This window comes from Electrona antarctica (assembly GCF_951216825.1).
Source record: "Electrona antarctica genome assembly, chromosome: 1".
In the NCBI taxonomy this organism is placed as follows: Eukaryota; Metazoa; Chordata; class Actinopteri; order Myctophiformes; family Myctophidae; genus Electrona; species Electrona antarctica.
This window is the reverse complement of record NC_136806.1, coordinates 18,875,981-18,898,292: the sequence shown is the minus strand read 5'-3', so window position 1 is coordinate 18,898,292 and position 22,312 is coordinate 18,875,981. Positions and strand designations below refer to the sequence as shown.

The 22,312-nt window shown below is 39.1% G+C and overlaps 1 protein-coding gene across 1 annotated transcript in view; it reads right to left on the bottom strand.

Annotated features, from left to right (window-relative positions):
• The window catches only part of elp1 (elongator acetyltransferase complex subunit 1), a 226,919-nt gene that overhangs the window by 179,290 nt on the left and 25,317 nt on the right, over positions 1 to 22,312 (bottom strand). The window lies entirely within an intron of this gene.

Genomic DNA, 22,312 nt, shown 5'->3' with positions numbered 1-22,312 from the left:
GTCTCGGAGTGATTTTCGTCTTTTTTTCAAATCCTCATTTTCGTCTTTTTTTCAAATCCTCAAAAACGATGAAAAACGGCATGCTATAGTATGCCGTCCGATATGGGCTAAAGCTCATGGTCAAAAATGATGAAAAACGAGGATTTGAAAAAAATACAAAAATCACTCCGAGACCATGGGCTATAGCCCATCGTCTCGGAGTCATTTTCGTCTTTTTTTAAAATCCTCAAAAATGATGGAAAACGGCATGCTATAGTATGCCGTTCGAGACCATGGGCTATAGTCCATGGTCTCGGAGTGATTTTCGTCTTTTTTTCAAATCCTTGTTTTCGTCTTTTTTTCAAATCCTCAAAAATTATGAAAAACGGCATGCTATAGTATGCCGTCCGTTATGGGCTATAGCCCATCGTCTCGGAGTAATTTTCGTCTTTTTTTCAAATCCTCAAAAATGATGGAAAACGGCATGCTATAGTATGCCGTCCGTTATGGGCTATAGCCCATTGTCAAAAATGATGAAAAACGAGGATTTGAAAGAAAGACGAAAATCACTCCGAGACCATGGGCTATAGCCCATCGTCTCGGAGTCATTTTCGTCTTTTTTTTTTAAAATTTGAGACATTTATAATGGGGCCCAATGGCAGCTCTATGGCATGTCAAAAAGTCACAAACTTTGACATGCTACTAGTCCTACATACTTACACCTAGAAACCCCATTCAAACCTATTTAGGTTCATCTTACGGTGGACATGTTTGCCTGAAACGGAATCTTTGAAATGTTTCATAGTTTTAGAAATATAGTGCTTTCAAATTTGATACATTTACAATGGGGCCCAATGGCAGCTCTATGGTACGTCAAAAAGTCACTTTAACCTAGAAACTCCATTCACACTTTTTATAATTCAGCTTACTGTGGAGACACATGCTGGAACTTTTTACTTTGAAATGTTTTGTAGTTTCTGAGATATTTAACTTAAACGCCCAATGCATTCTCAATGGCAATAGCACAAACTTTGGCATGCTACTAGTCCTACATACTTACACCTAGAAACCCCATTCAAACCTATTTAGGTTCATCTTACGGTGGACATGTTTGCCTGAAAAGGAATCTTTGTAATGTTTCATAGTTTTAGAAATATAGTGCTTTCAAATTTGAGACATTTATAATGGGGCCCAATGGCAGCTCTATGGCACGTCAAAAAGTCACTTTCACCTAGAAACTCCATTCACACTTTTTATAATTCAGCTTACTGTGGAGACACATGCTGGAACTTTTTACTTTGAAATGTTTTGTAGTTTCTGAGATATTTAACTTAAACGCCCAATGCATTCTCAATGGCAATAGCAGAAACTTTGGCAAGCTACTAGTCCTACATACTTACACCTAGAAACCCCATTCAAACCTATTTAGGTTCATCTTACGGTGGACATGTTTGCCTGAAAAGGAATCTTTGTAATGTTTCATAGTTTTAGAAATATAGTGCTTTCAAAAACGAGGATTTGAAAAAAAGACCAAAATCACTCCGAGACCATGGGCTATAGCCCATCGTCTCGGAGTCATTTTCGTATTTTTTTCAAATCCTCAAATATGATGAAAAACGGGATGCTATAGTATGCCGTCCGATATGGGCTATAGCTCATGGTCAAAAATGATGAAAAACGAGGATTTGAAAAAAAGGCAAAAATCACTCCGAGACGATGGGCTATAGCCCATGGTCTCGGAGTCATTTTCGTCTTTTTTTCAAATCCTCAAAAATGATGGAAAACGGCATGCTATAGTATGCCGTTCGAGACCATGGGCTATAGCCCATCGTCTCGGAGTGATTTTCGTCTTTTTTTCAAATCCTCATTTTCGTCTTTTTTTCAAATCCTCAAAAATGATGAAAAACGGCATGCTATAGTATGCCGTCCGATATGGGCTATAGCTCATGGTCAAAAATGATGAAAAACGAGGATTTGAAAAAAATACAAAAATCACTCCGAGACCATGGGCTATAGCCCATCGTCTCGGAGTCATTTTCGTCTTTTTTTTCAAATTTGAGACATTTATAATGGGGCCCAATGGCAGCTCTATGGCACGTCAAAAAGTCACAAACTTTGACATGCTACTAGTCCTACATACTTACACCTAGAAACCCCATTCAAACCTATTTAGGTTCATCTTACGGTGGTCATGTTTGCCTGAAAAGGAATCTTTGTAATGTTTCATAGTTTTAGAAATATAGTGCTTTCAAATTTGAGACATTTATAATGGGGCCCAATGGCAGCTCTATGGCACGTCAAAAAGTCACTTTCACCTAGAAACTCCATTCACACTTTTTATAATTCAGCTTACTGTGGAGACACATGCTGGAACTTTTTACTTTGAAATGTTTTGTAGTTTCTGAGATATTTAACTTAAACGCCCAATGCATTCTCAATGGCAATAGCACAAACTTTGGCATGCTACTAGTCCTACATACTTACACCTAGAAACCCCATTCAAACCTATTTAGGTTCATCTTACGGTGGACATGTTTGCCTGAAAAGGAATCTTTGTAATGTTTCATAGTTTTAGAAATATAGTGCTTTCAAATTTGAGACATTTATAATGGGGCCCAATGGCAGCTCTATGGCACGTCAAAAAGTCACTTTCACCTAGAAACTCCATTCACACTTTTTATAATTCAGCTTACTGTGGAGACACATGCTGGAACTTTTTACTTTGAAATGTTTTGTAGTTTCTGAGATATTTAACTTAAACGCCCAATGCATTCTCAATGGCAATAGCACACACTTTGGCATGCTACTAGTCCTACATACTTACACCTAGAAACCCCATTCAAACCTATTTAGGTTCATTTTACGGTGGACATGTTTGCCTGAAAAGGAATCTTTGTAATGTTTCATAGTTTTAGAAATATAGTGCTTTCAAATTTGAGACATTTATAATGGGGCCCAATGGCAGCTCTATGGCACGTCAAAAAGTCACTTTCACCTAGAAACTCCATTCACACTTTTTATAATTCAGCTTACTGTGGAGACACATGCTGGAACTTTTTACTTTGAAATGTTTTGTAGTTTCTGAGTTATTTAACTTAAATGCCCAATGCATTCTCAATGGCAATAGCACAAAATTTGACATGATACTAGTCTATAGTATGCCGTCCGATATGGGCTATAGCTCATGGTCAAAAATGATGAAAAACGAGAATTTGAAAAAAAGACAAAAATCACTCCGAGACCATGGGCTATAGCCCATCGTCTCGGAGTCATTTTCGTCTTTTTTTCAAATCCTCAAAAATGATGGAAAACGGCATGAGATAGTATGCCGTTCGAGACCATGGGCTATAGCCCATCGTCTCGGAGTGATTTTCGTCTTTTTTTCAAATCCTCATTTTCGTCTTTTTTTTAAATCCTCAAAAATGATGAAAAACGGCATGCTATAGTATGCCGTCCGATATGGGCTATAGCTCATGGTAAAAAATGATGAAAAACGAGGATTTGAAAAAAAGGCAAAAATCACTCTGAGACCATGGGCTATAGCCCATCGTCTCGGAGTAATTTTCGTCTTTTTTTCAAATCCTCAAAAAGGATGGAAAACGGCATGCTATAGTATGCTGTCCGATATGGGCTATAGCCCATGGTAAAAAATGATGAAAAACGAGGATTTGAAAAAAAGACAAAAATCACTCCGAGACGATGGGCTATAGCCCATGGTCTCGGAGTCATTTTCGTCTTTTTTTCAAATCCTCAAAAATGATGGAAAACGGCATGCTATAGTATGCCGTTCGAGACCATGGGCTATAGCCCATCGTCTCGGAGTGATTTTCGTCTTTTTTTCAAATCCTCATTTTCGTCTTTTTTTCAAATCCTCATTTTCGTCTTTTTTTCAAATCCTCAAAAATTATGAAAAACGGCATGCTATAGTATGCCGTCCGATATGGGCTATAGCTCATGGTCAAAAATGATGAAAAACGAGGATTTGAAAAAAATACAAAAATCACTCCGAGACCATGGGCTATAGCCCATCGTCTCGGAGTCATTTTCGTCTTTTTTTCAAATCCTCAAAAATGATGGAAAACGGCATGCTATAGTATGCCGTTCGAGACCATGGGCTATAGTCCATGGTCTCGGAGTGATTTTCGTCTTTTTTTCAAATCCTTGTTTTCGTCTTTTTTTCAAATCCTCAAAAATGATGAAAAACGGCATGCTATAGTATGCCGTCCGTTATGGGCTATAGCCCATCGTCTCGGAGTCATTTTCGTCTTTTTTTTCAAATTTGAGACATTTATAATGGGGCCCAATGGCAGCTCTATGGCACGTCAAAAAGTCACAAACTTTGACATGCTACTAGTCCTACATACTTACACCTAGAAACCCCACTCAAACCTATTTAGGTTCATCTTACGGTGGACATGTTTGCCTGAAACGGAATCTTTGAAATGTTTCATAGTTTTAGAAATATAGTGCTTTCAAATTTGATACATTTACAATGGGGCCCAATGGCAGCTCTATGGCACGTCAAAAAGTCACAAACTTTGACATGCTACTAGTCCTACATACTTACACCTAGAAACCCCATTCAAACCTATTTAGGTTCATCTTACGGTGGACATGTTTGCCTGAAACGGAATCTTTGAAATGTTTCATAGTTTTAGAAATATAGTGCTTTCAAATTTGATACATTTACAATGGGGCCCAATGGCAGCTCTATGGCACGTCAAAAAGTCACTTTCACCTAGAAACTCCATTCACACTTTTTATAATTCAGCTTACTGTGGAGACACATGCTGGAACTTTTTACTTTGAAATGTTTTGTAGTTTCTGAGATATTTAACTTAAACGCCCAATGCATTCTCAATGGCAATAGCACAAACTTTGGCATGCTACTAGTCCTACATACTTACACCTAGAAACCCCATTCAAACCTATTTAGGTTCATCTTACGGTGGACATGTTTGCCTGAAAAGGAATCTTTGTAATGTTTCATAGTTTTAGAAATATAGTGCTTTCAAATTTGAGACATTTACAATGGGGCCCAATGGCAGCTCTATGGCACGTCAAAAAGTCACTTTCACCTAGAAACTCCATTCACACTTTTTGAGTGGTGTAAACCACTCCTACAACTGGCTTTTGTGTGCAGAAAAAAATGAGCATGGTTGCTATGTTCAAAATAATTTCTGACGTAATTAAATCACACCCGGGTGAACTGGATGACCGTAGCAACCATGGTCATTTTCTCTGCACAAAAAAAGCCAGTTGTGAAATCACATCCGGGTGTGATTTCATTACGTCAGACATTACGTCAGACCACAGCTGATCATGCTATATAAAACCTTACACAACTCAGTTCACACGGGTGTGATTTTTTTCAAATCCTCCGAAACCGTGAAAAATGCCACCCTGTAGCATGTGCTCCGAGACCATGGACTATAGCCTGTCGCTTTTCAGTGATTTTCACCTTTTTTTCAAATCCTCCGAAACCGTGAAAAATGCCACCCTGTAGCATGTGCTCCGAGACCATGGACTATAGCCTGTCGCTTTTCAGTGATTTTCACCTTTTTTTCAAATCCTCCGAAACCGTGAAAAATGCCACCCTGTAGCATGTGCTCCGAGACCATGGACTATAGCCTGTCGCTTTTCAGTGATTTTCACCTTTTTTTCAAATCCTCCGAAACCGTGAAAAATGCCACCCTGTAGCATGTGCTCCGAGACCATGGACTATAGCCTGTCGCTTTTCAGTGATTTTCACCTTTTTTTCAAATCCTCCGAAACCGTGAAAAATGCCACCCTGTAGCATGTGCTCCGAGACCATGGACTATAGCCTGTCGCTTTTCAGTGATTTTCACCTTTTTTTCAAATCCTCCGAAACCGTGAAAAATGCCACCCTGTAGCATGTGCTCCGAGACCATGGACTATAGCCTGTCGCTTTTCAGTTATTTTCACCTTTTTTTCAAATCCTCCGAAACCGTGAAAAATGCCACCCTGTAGCATGTGCTCCGAGACCATGGACTATAGCCTGTCGCTTTTCAGTGATTTTCACCTTTTTTTCAAATCCTCCGAAACCGTGAAAAATGCCACCCTGTAGCATGTGCTCCGAGACCATGGACTTTAGCCTGTCGCTTTTCAGTGATTTTCACCTTTTTTTCAAATCCTCCGAAACCGTGAAAAATGCCACCCTGTAGCATGTGCTCCGAGACCATGGACTATAGCCTGTCGCTTTTCAGTGATTTTCACCTTTTTTTCAAATCCTCCGAAACCGTGAAAAATGCCACCCTGTAGCATGTGCTCCGAGACCATGGACTATAGCCTGTCGCTTTTCAGTGATTTTCACCTTTTTTTCAAATCCTCCGAAACCGTGAAAAATGCCACCCTGTAGCATGTGCTCCGAGACCATGGACTATAGCCTGTCGCTTTTCAGTGATTTTCACCTTTTTTTCAAATCCTCCGAAACCGTGAAAAATGCCACCCTGTAGCATGTGCTCCGAGACCATGGACTATAGCCTGTCGCTTTTCAGTGATTTTCACCTTTTTTTCAAATCCTCCGAAACCGTGAAAAATGCCACCCTGTAGCATGTGCTCCGAGACCATGGACTATAGCCTGTCGCTTTTCAGTGATTTTCACCTTTTTTTCAAATCCTCCGAAACCGTGAAAAATGCCACCCTGTAGCATGTGCTCCGAGACCATGGACTATAGCCTGTCGCTTTTCAGTGATTTTCACCTTTTTTTCAAATCCTCCGAAACCGTGAAAAATGCCACCCTGTAGCATGTGCTCCGAGACCATGGACTATAGCCTGTCGCTTTTCAGTGATTTTCACCTTTTTTTCAAATCCTCCGAAACCGTGAAAAATGCCACCCTGTAGCATGTGCTCCGAGACCATGGACTATAGCCTGTCGCTTTTCAGTGATTTTCACCTTTTTTTCAAATCCTCCGAAACCGTGAAAAATGCCACCCTGTAGCATGTGCTCCGAGACCATGGACTATAGCCTGTCGCTTTTCAGTGATTTTCACCTTTTTGAGTGGTGTAAACCACTCCTACAACTGGCTTTTGTGTGCAGAAAAAAATGAGCATGGTTGCTATGTTCAAAATAATTTCTGACGTAATTAAATCACACCCGGGTGAACTGGATGACCGTAGCAACCATGGTCATTTTCTCTGCACAAAAAAAGCCAGTTGTGAAATCACATCCGGGTGTGATTTCATTACGTCAGACATTACGTCAGACCACAGCTGATCATGCTATATAAAACCTTACACCACTCAGTTCACACGGGTGTGATTTTTATAATTCAGCTTACTGTGGAGACACATGTTGGAACTTTTTACTTTGAAATGTTTTGTAGTTTCTGAGATATTTAACTTAAACGCCCAATGCATTCTCAATGGCAATAGCACAAACTTTGGCATGCTACTAGTCCTACATACTTACACCTAGAAACCCCATTAAAACCTATTTAGGTTCATCTTACGGTGGACATGTTTGCCTGAAAAGGAATCTTTGTAATGTTTCATAGTTTTAGAAATATAGTGCTTTCAAATTTGAGACATTTATAATGGGGCCCAATGGCAGCTCTATGGCACGTCAAAAAGTCACTTTCACCTAGAAACTCCATTCACACTTTTTATAATTCAGCTTACTGTGGAGACACATGCTGGAACTTTTTACTTTGAAATGTTTTGTAGTTTCTGAGATATTTAACTTAAACGCCCAATGCATTCTCAATGGCAATAGCACAAACTTTGGCATGCTACTAGTCCTACATGCTTACACCTAGAAACCCCATTCAAACCTATTTAGGTTCATCTTACGGTGGACATGTTTGCCTGAAAATGAATCTTTGTAATGTTTCATAGTTTTAGAAATATAGTGCTTTCAAAAACGAGGATTTGAAAAAAAGACCAAAATCACTCCGAGACGGAGACGGAGAAAAACGGGATGCTATAGTATGCCGTCCGATATGGGCTATAGCTCATGGTCAAAAATTATGAAAAACGAGGATTTGAAAAAAAGACAAAAATCACTCCGAGACCATGGGCTATAGCCCATCGTCTCGGAGTCATTTTCGTCTTTTTTTCAAATCCTCAAAAATGATGGAAAACGGCATGCTATAGTATGCCGTTCGAGACCATGGGCTATAGCCCATCGTCTCGGAGTGATTTTCGTCTTTTTTTCAAATCCTCATTTTCGTCTTTTTTTCAAATCCTCAAAAATGATGAAAAACGGCATGCTATAGTATGCCGTCCGTTATGGGCTATAGCCCATCGTCTCGGAGTCATTTTCGTCTTTTTTTTAAATCCTCAAAAATGATGGAAAACGGCATGCTATAGTATGCTGTCCGATATGGGCTATAGCCCATGGTAAAAAATGATGAAAAACGAGAATTTGAAAAAAAAGGCAAAAATCACTCCGAGACGATGGGCTATAGCCCATGGTCTCGGAGTCATTTTCGTCTTTTTTTCAAATCCTCAAAAATGATGGAAAACGGCATGCTATAGTATGCCGTTCGAGACCATGGGCTATAGCCCATCGTCTCGGAGTGATTTTCGTCTTTTTTTCAAATCCTCATTTTCGTCTTTTTTTCAAATCCTCAAAAACGATGAAAAACGGCATGCTATAGTATGCCGTCCGATATGGGCTATAGCTCATGGTCAAAAATGATGAAAAACGAGGATTTGAAAAAATACAAAAATCACTCCGAGACCATGGGCTATAGCCCATCGTCTCGGAGTCATTTTCGTCTTTTTTTCAAATCCTCAAAAATTATGGAAAACGGCATGCTATAGTATGCCGTTCGAGACCATGGGCTATAGCCCATCGTCTCGGAGTGATTTTCGTCTTTTTTTCAAATCCTCATTTTCGTCTTTTTTTCAAATCCTCAAAAATGATGAAAAACGGCATGCTATAGTATGCCGTCCGTTATGGGCTATAGCCCATCGTCTCGGAGTCATTTTCGTCTTTTTTTCAAATCCTCAAAAATGATGGAAAACGGCATGCTATAGTATGCCGTTCGAGACCATGGGCTATAGCCCATCGTCTCGGAGTGATTTTCGTCTTTTTTTCAAATCCTCATTTTCGTCTTTTTTTCAAATCCTCAAAAACGATGAAAAACGGCATGCTATAGTATGCCGTCCGATATGGGCTATAGCTCATGGTCAAAAATGATGAAAAACGAGGATTTGAAAAAAATACAAAAATCACTCCGAGACCATGGGCTATAGCCCATCGTCTCGGAGTCATTTTCGTCTTTTTTTCAAATCCTCAAAAATTATGGAAAACGGCATGCTATAGTATGCCGTTCGAGACCATGGGCTATAGCCCATCGTCTCGGAGTGATTTTCGTCTTTTTTTCAAATCCTCATTTTCGTCTTTTTTTCAAATCCTCAAAAATGATGAAAAACGGCATGCTATAGTATGCCGTCCGTTATGGGCTATAGCCCATCGTCTCGGAGTCATTTTCGTCTTTTTTTCAAATCCTCAAAAATGATGGAAAACGGCATGCTATAGTATGCCGTCCGTTATGGGCTATAGCCCATTGTCAAAAATGATGAAAAACGAGGATTTGAAAGAAAGACGAAAATCACTCCGAGACCATGGGCTATAGCCCATCGTCTCGGAGTCATTTTCGTCTTTTTTTCAAATCCTCAAAAATTATGGAAAACGGCATGCTATAGTATGCCGTTCGAGACCATGGGCTATAGCCCATCGTCTCGGAGTGATTTTCGTCTTTTTTTCAAATCCTCATTTTCTTCTTTTTTTCAAATCCTCAAAAATGATGAAAAACGGCATGCTATAGTATGCCGTCCGATATGGGCTATAGCTCATGGTCAAAAATGATGAAAAACGAGGATTTGAAAAAAAGGCAAAAATCACTCCGAGACCATGGGCTATAGCCCATCGTCTCGGAGTAATTTTCGTCTTTTTTTTAAATCCTCAAAAATGATGGAAAACGGCATGCTATAGTATGCTGTCCGATATGGGCTATAGCCCATGGTAAAAAATGATGAAAAACGAGAATTTGAAAAAAAGGCAAAAATCACTCCGAGACGATGGGCTATAGCCCATGGTCTCGGAGTCATTTTCGTCTTTTTTTCAAATCCTCAAAAATGATGGAAAACGGCATGCTATAGTATGCCGTTCGAGACCATGGGCTATAGCCCATCGTCTCGGAGTGATTTTCGTCTTTTTTTCAAATCCTCATTTTCGTCTTTTTTTCAAATCCTCAAAAACGATGAAAAACGGCATGCTATAGTATGCCGTCCGATATGGGCTAAAGCTCATGGTCAAAAATGATGAAAAACGAGGATTTGAAAAAAATACAAAAATCACTCCGAGACCATGGGCTATAGCCCATCGTCTCGGAGTCATTTTCGTCTTTTTTTAAAATCCTCAAAAATGATGGAAAACGGCATGCTATAGTATGCCGTTCGAGACCATGGGCTATAGTCCATGGTCTCGGAGTGATTTTCGTCTTTTTTTCAAATCCTTGTTTTCGTCTTTTTTTCAAATCCTCAAAAATTATGAAAAACGGCATGCTATAGTATGCCGTCCGTTATGGGCTATAGCCCATCGTCTCGGAGTAATTTTCGTCTTTTTTTCAAATCCTCAAAAATGATGGAAAACGGCATGCTATAGTATGCCGTCCGTTATGGGCTATAGCCCATTGTCAAAAATGATGAAAAACGAGGATTTGAAAGAAAGACGAAAATCACTCCGAGACCATGGGCTATAGCCCATCGTCTCGGAGTCATTTTCGTCTTTTTTTTCAAATTTGAGACATTTATAATGGGGCCCAATGGCAGCTCTATGGCACGTCAAAAAGTCACAAACTTTGACATGCTACTAGTCCTACATACTTACACCTAGAAACCCCATTCAAACCTATTTAGGTTCATCTTACGGTGGACATGTTTGCCTGAAACGGAATCTTTGAAATGTTTCATAGTTTTAGAAATATAGTGCTTTCAAATTTGATACATTTACAATGGGGCCCAATGGCAGCTCTATGGCACGTCAAAAAGTCACTTTAACCTAGAAACTCCATTCACACTTTTTATAATTCAGCTTACTGTGGAGACACATGCTGGAACTTTTTACTTTGAAATGTTTTGTAGTTTCTGAGATATTTAACTTAAACGCCCAATGCATTCTCAATGGCAATAGCACAAATTTGGCATGCTACTAGTCCTACATACTTACACCTAGAAACCCCATTCAAACCTATTTAGGTTCATCTTACGGTGGACATGTTTGCCTGAAAAGGAATCTTTGTAATGTTTCATAGTTTTAGAAATATAGTGCTTTCAAAAACGAGGATTTGAAAAAAAGACCAAAATCACTCCGAGACCATGGGCTATAGTCCATCGTCTCGGAGTCATTTTCGTCTTTTTTTCAAATCCTCAAATATGATGAAAAACGGGATGCTATAGTATGCCGTCCGATATGGGCTATAGCTCATGGTCAAAAATGATGAAAAACGAGAATTTGAAAAAAAGACAAAAATCACTCCGAGACCATGGGCTATAGCCCATCGTCTCGGAGTCATTTTCGTCTTTTTTTCAAATCCTCAAAAATTATGGAAAACGGCATGCTATAGTATGCCGTTCGAGACCATGGGCTATAGCCCATCGTCTCGGAGTGATTTTCGTCTTTTTTTCAAATCCTCATTTTCGTCTTTTTTTCAAATCCTCAAAAATGATGAAAAACGGCATGCTATAGTATGCCGTCCGATATGGGCTATAGCTCATGGTCAAAAATGATGAAAAACGAGGATTTGAAAAAAAGGCAAAAATCACTCCGAGACCATGGGCTATAGCCCATCGTCTCGGAGTAATTTTCGTCTTTTTTTTAAATCCTCAAAAATGATGGAAAACGGCATGCTATAGTATGCTGTCCGATATGGGCTATAGCCCATGGTAAAAAATGATGAAAAACGAGAATTTGAAAAAAAGGCAAAAATCACTCCGAGACGATGGGCTATAGCCCATGGTCTCGGAGTCATTTTCGTCTTTTTTTCAAATCCTCAAAAATGATGGAAAACGGCATGCTATAGTATGCCGTTCGAGACCATGGGCTATAGCCCATCGTCTCGGAGTGATTTTCGTCTTTTTTTCAAATCCTCATTTTCGTCTTTTTTTCAAATCCTCAAAAACGATGAAAAACGGCATGCTATAGTATGCCGTCCGATATGGGCTAAAGCTCATGGTCAAAAATGATGAAAAACGAGGATTTGAAAAAAATACAAAAATCACTCCGAGACCATGGGCTATAGCCCATCGTCTCGGAGTCATTTTCGTCTTTTTTTAAAATCCTCAAAAATGATGGAAAACGGCATGCTATAGTATGCCGTTCGAGACCATGGGCTATAGTCCATGGTCTCGGAGTGATTTTCGTCTTTTTTTCAAATCCTTGTTTTCGTCTTTTTTTCAAATCCTCAAAAATTATGAAAAACGGCATGCTATAGTATGCCGTCCGTTATGGGCTATAGCCCATCGTCTCGGAGTCATTTTCGTCTTTTTTTCAAATCCTCAAAAATGATGGAAAACGGCATGCTATAGTATGCCGTCCGTTATGGGCTATAGCCCATTGTCAAAAATGATGAAAAACGAGGATTTGAAAGAAAGACGAAAATCACTCCGAGACCATGGGCTATAGCCCATCGTCTCGGAGTCATTTTCGTCTTTTTTTCAAATCCTCAAAAATTATGGAAAACGGCATGCTATAGTATGCCGTTCGAGACCATGGGCTATAGCCCATCGTCTCGGAGTGATTTTCGTCTTTTTTTCAAATCCTCATTTTCGTCTTTTTTTCAAATCCTCAAAAATGATGAAAAACGGCATGCTATAGTATGCCGTCCGTTATGGGCTATAGCCCATCGTCTCGGAGTCATTTTCGTCTTTTTTTCAAATCCTCAAAAATGATGGAAAACGGCATGCTATAGTATGCCGTCCGTTATGGGCTATAGCCCATTGTCAAAAATGATGAAAAACGAGGATTTGAAAGAAAGACGAAAATCACTCCGAGACCATGGGCTATAGCCCATCGTCTCGGAGTCATTTTCGTCTTTTTTTCAAATCCTCATTTTCGTCTTTTTTTCAAATCCTCAAAAACGATGAAAAACGGCATGCTATAGTATGCCGTCCGATATGGGCTAAAGCTCATGGTCAAAAATGATGAAAAACGAGGATTTGAAAAAAATACAAAAATCACTCCGAGACCATGGGCTATAGCCCATCGTCTCGGAGTCATTTTCGTCTTTTTTTAAAATCCTCAAAAATGATGGAAAACGGCATGCTATAGTATGCCGTTCGAGACCATGGGCTATAGTCCATGGTCTCGGAGTGATTTTCGTCTTTTTTTCAAATCCTTGTTTTCGTCTTTTTTTCAAATCCTCAAAAATTATGAAAAACGGCATGCTATAGTATGCCGTCCGTTATGGGCTATAGCCCATCGTCTCGGAGTAATTTTCGTCTTTTTTTCAAATCCTCAAAAATGATGGAAAACGGCATGCTATAGTATGCCGTCCGTTATGGGCTATAGCCCATTGTCAAAAATGATGAAAAACGAGGATTTGAAAGAAAGACGAAAATCACTCCGAGACCATGGGCTATAGCCCATCGTCTCGGAGTCATTTTCGTCTTTTTTTTCAAATTTGAGACATTTATAATGGGGCCCAATGGCAGCTCTATGGCACGTCAAAAAGTCACAAACTTTGACATGCTACTAGTCCTACATACTTACACCTAGAAACCCCATTCAAACCTATTTAGGTTCATCTTACGGTGGACATGTTTGCCTGAAACGGAATCTTTGAAATGTTTCATAGTTTTAGAAATATAGTGCTTTCAAATTTGATACATTTACAATGGGGCCCAATGGCAGCTCTATGGCACGTCAAAAAGTCACTTTAACCTAGAAACTCCATTCACACTTTTTATAATTCAGCTTACTGTGGAGACACATGCTGGAACTTTTTACTTTGAAATGTTTTGTAGTTTCTGAGATATTTAACTTAAACGCCCAATGCATTCTCAATGGCAATAGCACAAATTTGGCATGCTACTAGTCCTACATACTTACACCTAGAAACCCCATTCAAACCTATTTAGGTTCATCTTACGGTGGACATGTTTGCCTGAAAAGGAATCTTTGTAATGTTTCATAGTTTTAGAAATATAGTGCTTTCAAAAACGAGGATTTGAAAAAAAGACCAAAATCACTCCGAGACCATGGGCTATAGTCCATCGTCTCGGAGTCATTTTCGTCTTTTTTTCAAATCCTCAAATATGATGAAAAACGGGATGCTATAGTATGCCGTCCGATATGGGCTATAGCTCATGGTCAAAAATGATGAAAAACGAGAATTTGAAAAAAAGACAAAAATCACTCCGAGACCATGGGCTATAGCCCATCGTCTCGGAGTCATTTTCGTCTTTTTTTCAAATCCTCAAAAATTATGGAAAACGGCATGCTATAGTATGCCGTTCGAGACCATGGGCTATAGCCCATCGTCTCGGAGTGATTTTCGTCTTTTTTTCAAATCCTCATTTTCGTCTTTTTTTCAAATCCTCAAAAATGATGAAAAACGGCATGCTATAGTATGCCGTCCGATATGGGCTATAGCTCATGGTCAAAAATGATGAAAAACGAGGATTTGAAAAAAAGGCAAAAATCACTCCGAGACCATGGGCTATAGCCCATCGTCTCGGAGTAATTTTCGTCTTTTTTTTAAATCCTCAAAAATGATGGAAAACGGCATGCTATAGTATGCTGTCCGATATGGGCTATAGCCCATGGTAAAAAATGATGAAAAACGAGAATTTGAAAAAAAGGCAAAAATCACTCCGAGACGATGGGCTATAGCCCATGGTCTCGGAGTCATTTTCGTCTTTTTTTCAAATCCTCAAAAATGATGGAAAACGGCATGCTATAGTATGCCGTTCGAGACCATGGGCTATAGCCCATGGTCTCGGAGTGATTTTCGTCTTTTTTTCAAATCCTCATTTTCGTCTTTTTTTCAAATCCTCAAAAACGATGAAAAACGGCATGCTATAGTATGCCGTCCGATATGGGCTAAAGCTCATGGTCAAAAATGATGAAAAACGAGGATTTGAAAAAAATACAAAAATCACTCCGAGACCATGGGCTATAGCCCATCGTCTCGGAGTCATTTTCGTCTTTTTTTAAAATCCTCAAAAATGATGGAAAACGGCATGCTATAGTATGCCGTTCGAGACCATGGGCTATAGTCCATGGTCTCGGAGTGATTTTCGTCTTTTTTTCAAATCCTTGTTTTCGTCTTTTTTTCAAATCCTCAAAAATTATGAAAAACGGCATGCTATAGTATGCCGTCCGTTATGGGCTATAGCCCATCGTCTCGGAGTCATTTTCGTCTTTTTTTCAAATCCTCAAAAATGATGGAAAACGGCATGCTATAGTATGCCGTCCGTTATGGGCTATAGCCCATTGTCAAAAATGATGAAAAACGAGGATTTGAAAGAAAGACGAAAATCACTCCGAGACCATGGGCTATAGCCCATCGTCTCGGAGTCATTTTCGTCTTTTTTTCAAATCCTCAAAAATTATGGAAAACGGCATGCTATAGTATGCCGTTCGAGACCATGGGCTATAGCCCATCGTCTCGGAGTGATTTTCGTCTTTTTTTCAAATCCTCATTTTCGTCTTTTTTTCAAATCCTCAAAAATGATGAAAAACGGCATGCTATAGTATGCCGTCCGTTATGGGCTATAGCCCATCGTCTCGGAGTCATTTTCGTCTTTTTTTCAAATCCTCAAAAATGATGGAAAACGGCATGCTATAGTATGCCGTCCGTTATGGGCTATAGCCCATTGTCAAAAATGATGAAAAACGAGGATTTGAAAGAAAGACGAAAATCACTCCGAGACCATGGGCTATAGCCCATCGTCTCGGAGTCATTTTCGTCTTTTTTTCAAATCCTCAAAAATTATGGAAAACGGCATGCTATAGTATGCCGTTCGAGACCATGGGCTATAGCCCATCGTCTCGGAGTGATTTTCGTTTTTTTTTCAAATCCTCATTTTCGTCTTTTTTTCAAATCCTCAAAAATGATGAAAAACGGCATGCTATAGTATGCCGTCCGATATGGGCTATAGCTCATGGTCAAAAATGATGAAAAACGAGGATTTGAAAAAAAGGCAAAAATCACTCCGAGACCATGGGCTATAGCCCATCGTCTCGGAGTAATTTTCGTTTTTTTTTTAAATCCTCAAAAATGATGGAAAACGGCATGCTATAGTATGCTGTCCGATATGGGCTATAGCCCATGGTAAAAAATGATGAAAAACGAGAATTTGAAAAAAAGGCAAAAATCACTCCGAGACGATGGGCTATAGCCCATCGTCTCGGAGTCATTTTCGTTTTTTTTTTCAAATCCTCAAAAATGATGGAAAACGGCATGCTATAGTATGCCGTTCGAGACCATGGGCTATAGTCCATGGTCTCGGAGTGATTTTCGTCTTTTTTTCAAATCCTTGTTTTCGTCTTTTTTTCCAAATCCTCAAAAATGATGAAAAACGGCATGCTATAGTATGCCGTCCGTTATGGGCTATAGCCCATCGTCTCGGAGTCATTTTCGTCTTTTTTTCAAATCCTCAAAAATGATGGAAAACGGCATGCTATAGTATGCCGTCCGTTATGGGCTATAGCCCATTGTCAAAAATGATGAAAAACGAGGATTTGAAAGAAAGACGAAAATCACTCCGAGACCATGGGCTATAGCCCATCGTCTCGGAGTCATTTTCGTCTTTTTTTCAAATCCTCAAAAATTATGGAAAACGGCATGCTATAGTATGCCGTTCGAGACCATGGGCTATAGCCCATCGTCTCGGAGTGATTTTCGTTTTTTTTTTCAAATCCTCATTTTCGTCTTTTTTTCAAATCCTCAAAAATGATGAAAAACGGCATGCTATAGTATGCCGTCCGATATGGGCTATAGCTCATGGTCAAAAATGATGAAAAACGAGGATTTGAAAAAAAGGCAAAAATCACTCCGAGACCATGGGCTATAGCCCATCGTCTCGGAGTCATTTTCGTTTTTTTTTCAAATCCTCAAAAATGATGGAAAACGGCATGCTATAGTATGCCGTTCGAGACCATGGGCTATAGTCCATGGTCTCGGAGTGATTTTCGTCTTTTTTTCAAATCCTTAAAAATGATGAAAAACGGCATGCTATAGTATGCCGTCCGTTATGGGCTATAGCCCATTGTCAAAAATGATGAAAAACGAGGATTTGAAAGAAAGACGAAAATCACTCCGAGACCATGGGCTATAGCCCATCGTCTCGGAGTCATTTTCGTCTTTTTTTTTTAAATTTGAGACATTTATAATGGGGCCCAATGGCAGCTCTATGGCATGTCAAAAAGTCACAAACTTTGACATGCTACTAGTCCTACATACTTACACCTAGAAACCCCATTCAAACCTATTTAGGTTCATCTTACGGTGGACATGTTTGCCTGAAACGGAATCTTTGAAATGTTTCATAGTTTTAGAAATATAGTGCTTTCAAATTTGATACATTTACAATGGGGCCCAATGGCAGCTCTATGGTACGTCAAAAAGTCACTTTAACCTAGAAACTCCATTCACACTTTTTATAATTCAGCTTACTGTGGAGACACATGCTGGAACTTTTTACTTTGAAATGTTTTGTAGTTTCTGAGATATTTAACTTAAACGCCCAATGCATTCTCAATGGCAATAGCACAAACTTTGGCATGCTACTAGTCCTACATACTTACACCTAGAAACCCCATTCAAACCTATTTAGGTTCATCTTACGGTGGACATGTTTGCCTGAAAAGGAATCTTTGTAATGTTTCATAGTTTTAGAAATATAGTGCTTTCAAATTTGAGACATTTATAATGGGGCCCAATGGCAGCTCTATGGCACGTCAAAAAGTCACTTTCACCTAGAAACTCCATTCACACTTTTTATAATTCAGCTTACTGTGGAGACACATGCTGGAACTTTTTACTTTGAAATGTTTTGTAGTTTCTGAGATATTTAACTTAAACGCCCAATGCATTCTCAATGGCAATAGCACAAACTTTGGCAAGCTACTAGTCCTACATACTTACACCTAGAAACCCCATTCAAACCTATTTAGGTTCATCTTACGGTGGACATGTTTGCCTGAAAAGGAATCTTTGTAATGTTTCATAGTTTTAGAAATATAGTGCTTTCAAAAACGAGGATTTGAAAAAAAGACCAAAATCACTCCGAGACCATGGGCTATAGCCCATCGTCTCGGAGTCATTTTCGTATTTTTTTCAAATCCTCAAATATGATGAAAAACGGGATGCTATAGTATGCCGTCCGATATGGGCTATAGCTCATGGTCAAAAATGATGAAAAACGAGGATTTGAAAAAAAGGCAAAAATCACTCCGAGACGATGGGCTATAGCCCATGGTCTCGGAGTCATTTTCGTCTTTTTTTCAAATCCTCAAAAATGATGGAAAACGGCATGCTATAGTATGCCGTTCGAGACCATGGGCTATAGCCCATCGTCTCGGAGTGATTTTCGTCTTTTTTTCAAATCCTCATTTTCGTCTTTTTTTCAAATCCTCAAAAATGATGAAAAACGGCATGCTATAGTATGCCGTCCGATATGGGCTATAGCTCATGGTCAAAAATGATGAAAAACGAGGATTTGAAAAAAATACAAAAATCACTCCGAGACCATGGGCTATAGCCCATCGTCTCGGAGTCATTTTCGTCTTTTTTTTCAAATTTGAGACATTTATAATGGGGCCCAATGGCAGCTCTATGGCACGTCAAAAAGTCACAAACTTTGACATGCTACTAGTCCTACATACTTACACCTAGAAACCCCATTCAAACCTATTTAGGTTCATCTTACGGTGGACATGTTTGCCTGAAAAGGAATCTTTGTAATGTTTCATAGTTTTAGAAATATAGTGCTTTCAAATTTGAGACATTTATAATGGGGCCCAATGGCAGCTCTATGGCACGTCAAAAAGTCACTTTCACCTAGAAACTCCATTCACACTTTTTATAATTCAGCTTACTGTGGAGACACATGCTGGAACTTTTTACTTTGAAATGTTTTGTAGTTTCTGAGATATTTAACTTAAACGCCCAATGCATTCTCAATGGCAATAGCACAAACTTTGGCATGCTACTAGTCCTACATACTTACACCTAGAAACCCCATTCAAACCTATTTAGGTTCATCTTACGGTGGACATGTTTGCCTGAAAAGGAATCTTTGTAATGTTTCATAGTTTTAGAAATATAGTGCTTTCAAATTTGAGACATTTATAATGGGGCCCAATGGCAGCTCTATGGCACGTCAAAAAGTCACTTTCACCTAGAAACTCCATTCACACTTTTTATAATTCAGCTTACTGTGGAGACACATGCTGGAACTTTTTACTTTGAAATGTTTTGTAGTTTCTGAGATATTTAACTTAAACGCCCAATGCATTCTCAATGGCAATAGCACACACTTTGGCATGCTACTAGTCCTACATACTTACACCTAGAAACCCCATTCAAACCTATTTAGGTTCATTTTACGGTGGACATGTTTGCCTGAAAAGGAATCTTTGTAATGTTTCATAGTTTTAGAAATATAGTGCTTTCAAATTTGAGACATTTATAATGGGGCCCAATGGCAGCTCTATGGCACGTCAAAAAGTCACTTTCACCTAGAAACTCCATTCACACTTTTTATAATTCAGCTTACTGTGGAGACACATGCTGGAACTTTTTACTTTGAAATGTTTTGTAGTTTCTGAGTTATTTAACTTAAATGCCCAATGCATTCTCAATGGCAATAGCACAAAATTTGACATGATACTAGTCTATAGTATGCCGTCCGATATGGGCTATAGCTCATGGTCAAAAATGATGAAAAACGAGAATTTGAAAAAAAGACAAAAATCACTCCGAGACCATGGGCTATAGCCCATCGTCTCGGAGTCATTTTCGTCTTTTTTTCAAATCCTCAAAAATGATGGAAAACGGCATGAGATAGTATGCCGTTCGAGACCATGGGCTATAGCCCATCGTCTCGGAGTGATTTTCGTCTTTTTTTCAAATCCTCATTTTCGTCTTTTTTTTAAATCCTCAAAAATGATGAAAAACGGCATGCTATAGTATGCCGTCCGATATGGGCTATAGCTCATGGTCAAAAATGATGAAAAACGAGGATTTGAAAAAAAGGCAAAAATCACTCTGAGACCATGGGCTATAGCCCATCGTCTCGGAGTAATTTTCGTCTTTTTTTCAAATCCTCAAAAAGGATGGAAAACGGCATGCTATAGTATGCTGTCCGATATGGGCTATAGCCCATGGTAAAAAATGATGAAAAACGAGGATTTGAAAAAAAGACAAAAATCACTCCGAGACGATGGGCTATAGCCCATGGTCTCGGAGTCATTTTCGTCTTTTTTTCAAATCCTCAAAAATGATGGAAAACGGCATGCTATAGTATGCCGTTCGAGACCATGGGCTATAGCCCATCGTCTCGGAGTGATTTTCGTCTTTTTTTCAAATCCTCATTTTCGTCTTTTTTTCAAATCCTCAAAAATGATGAAAAACGGCATGCTATAGTATGCCGTCCGATATGGGCTATAGCTCATGGTCAAAAATGATGAAAAACGAGGATTTGAAAAAAATACAAAAATCACTCCGAGACCATGGGCTATAGCCCATCGTCTCGGAGTCATTTTCGTCTTTTTTTCAAATCCTCAAAAATGATGGAAAACGGCATGCTATAGTATGCCGTTCGAGACCATGGGCTATAGTCCATGGTCTCGGAGTGATTTTCGTCTTTTTTTCAAATCCTTGTTTTCGTCTTTTTTTCAAATCCTCAAAAATGATGAAAAACGGCATGCTATAGTATGCCGTCCGTTATGGGCTATAGCCCATCGTCTCGGAGTCATTTTCGTCTTTTTTTTTCAAATTTGAGACATTTATAATGGGGCCCAATGGCAGCTCTATGGCACGTCAAAAAGTCACAAACTTTGACATGCTACTAGTCCTACATACTTACACCTAGAAACCCCATTCAAACCTATTTAGGTTCATCTTACGGTGGACATGTTTGCCTGAAACGGAATCTTTGAAATGTTTCATAGTTTTAGAAATATAGTGCTTTCAAATTTGATACATTTACAATGGGGCCCAATGGCAGCTCTATGGCACGTCAAAAAGTCACAAACTTTGACATGCTACTAGTCCTACATACTTACACCTAGAAACCCCATTCAAACCTATTTAGGTTCATCTTACGGTGGACATGTTTGCCTGAAACGGAATCTTTGAAATGTTTCATAGTTTTAGAAATATAGTGCTTTCAAATTTGATACATTTACAATGGGGCCCAATGGCAGCTCTATGGCACGTCAAAAAGTCACTTTCACCTAGAAACTCCATTCACACTTTTTATAATTCAGCTTACTGTGGAGACACATGCTGGAACTTTTTACTTTGAAATGTTTTGTAGTTTCTGAGATATTTAACTTAAACGCCCAATGCATTCTCAATGGCAATAGCACAAACTTTGGCATGCTACTAGTCCTACATACTTACACCTAGAAACCCCATTCAAACCTATTTAGGTTCATCTTACGGTGGACATGTTTGCCTGAAAAGGAATCTTTGTAATGTTTCATAGTTTTAGAAATATAGTGCTTTCAAATTTGAGACATTTACAATGGGGCCCAATGGCAGCTCTATGGCACGTCAAAAAGTCACTTTCACCTAGAAACTCCATTCACACTTTTTATAATTCAGCTTACTGTGGAGACACATGTTGGAACTTTTTACTTTGAAATGTTTTGTAGTTTCTGAGATATTTAACTTAAACGCCCAATGCATTCTCAATGGCAATAGCACAAACTTTGGCATGCTACTAGTCCTACATACTTACACCTAGAAACCCCATTAAAACCTATTTAGGTTCATCTTACGGTGGACATGTTTGCCTGAAAAGGAATCTTTGTAATGTTTCATAGTTTTAGAAATATAGTGCTTTCAAAAACGAGGATTTGAAAAAAAGACCAAAATCACTCCGAGACGGAGACGGAGAAAAACGGGATGCTATAGTATGCCGTCCGATATGGGCTATAGCTCATGGTCAAAAATTATGAAAAACGAGGATTTGAAAAAAAGACAAAAATCACTCCGAGACCATGGGCTATAGCCCATCGTCTCGGAGTCATTTTCGTCTTTTTTTCAAATCCTCAAAAATTATGGAAAACGGCATGCTATAGTATGCCGTCCGATATGGGCTATAGCTCATGGTCAAAAATGATGAA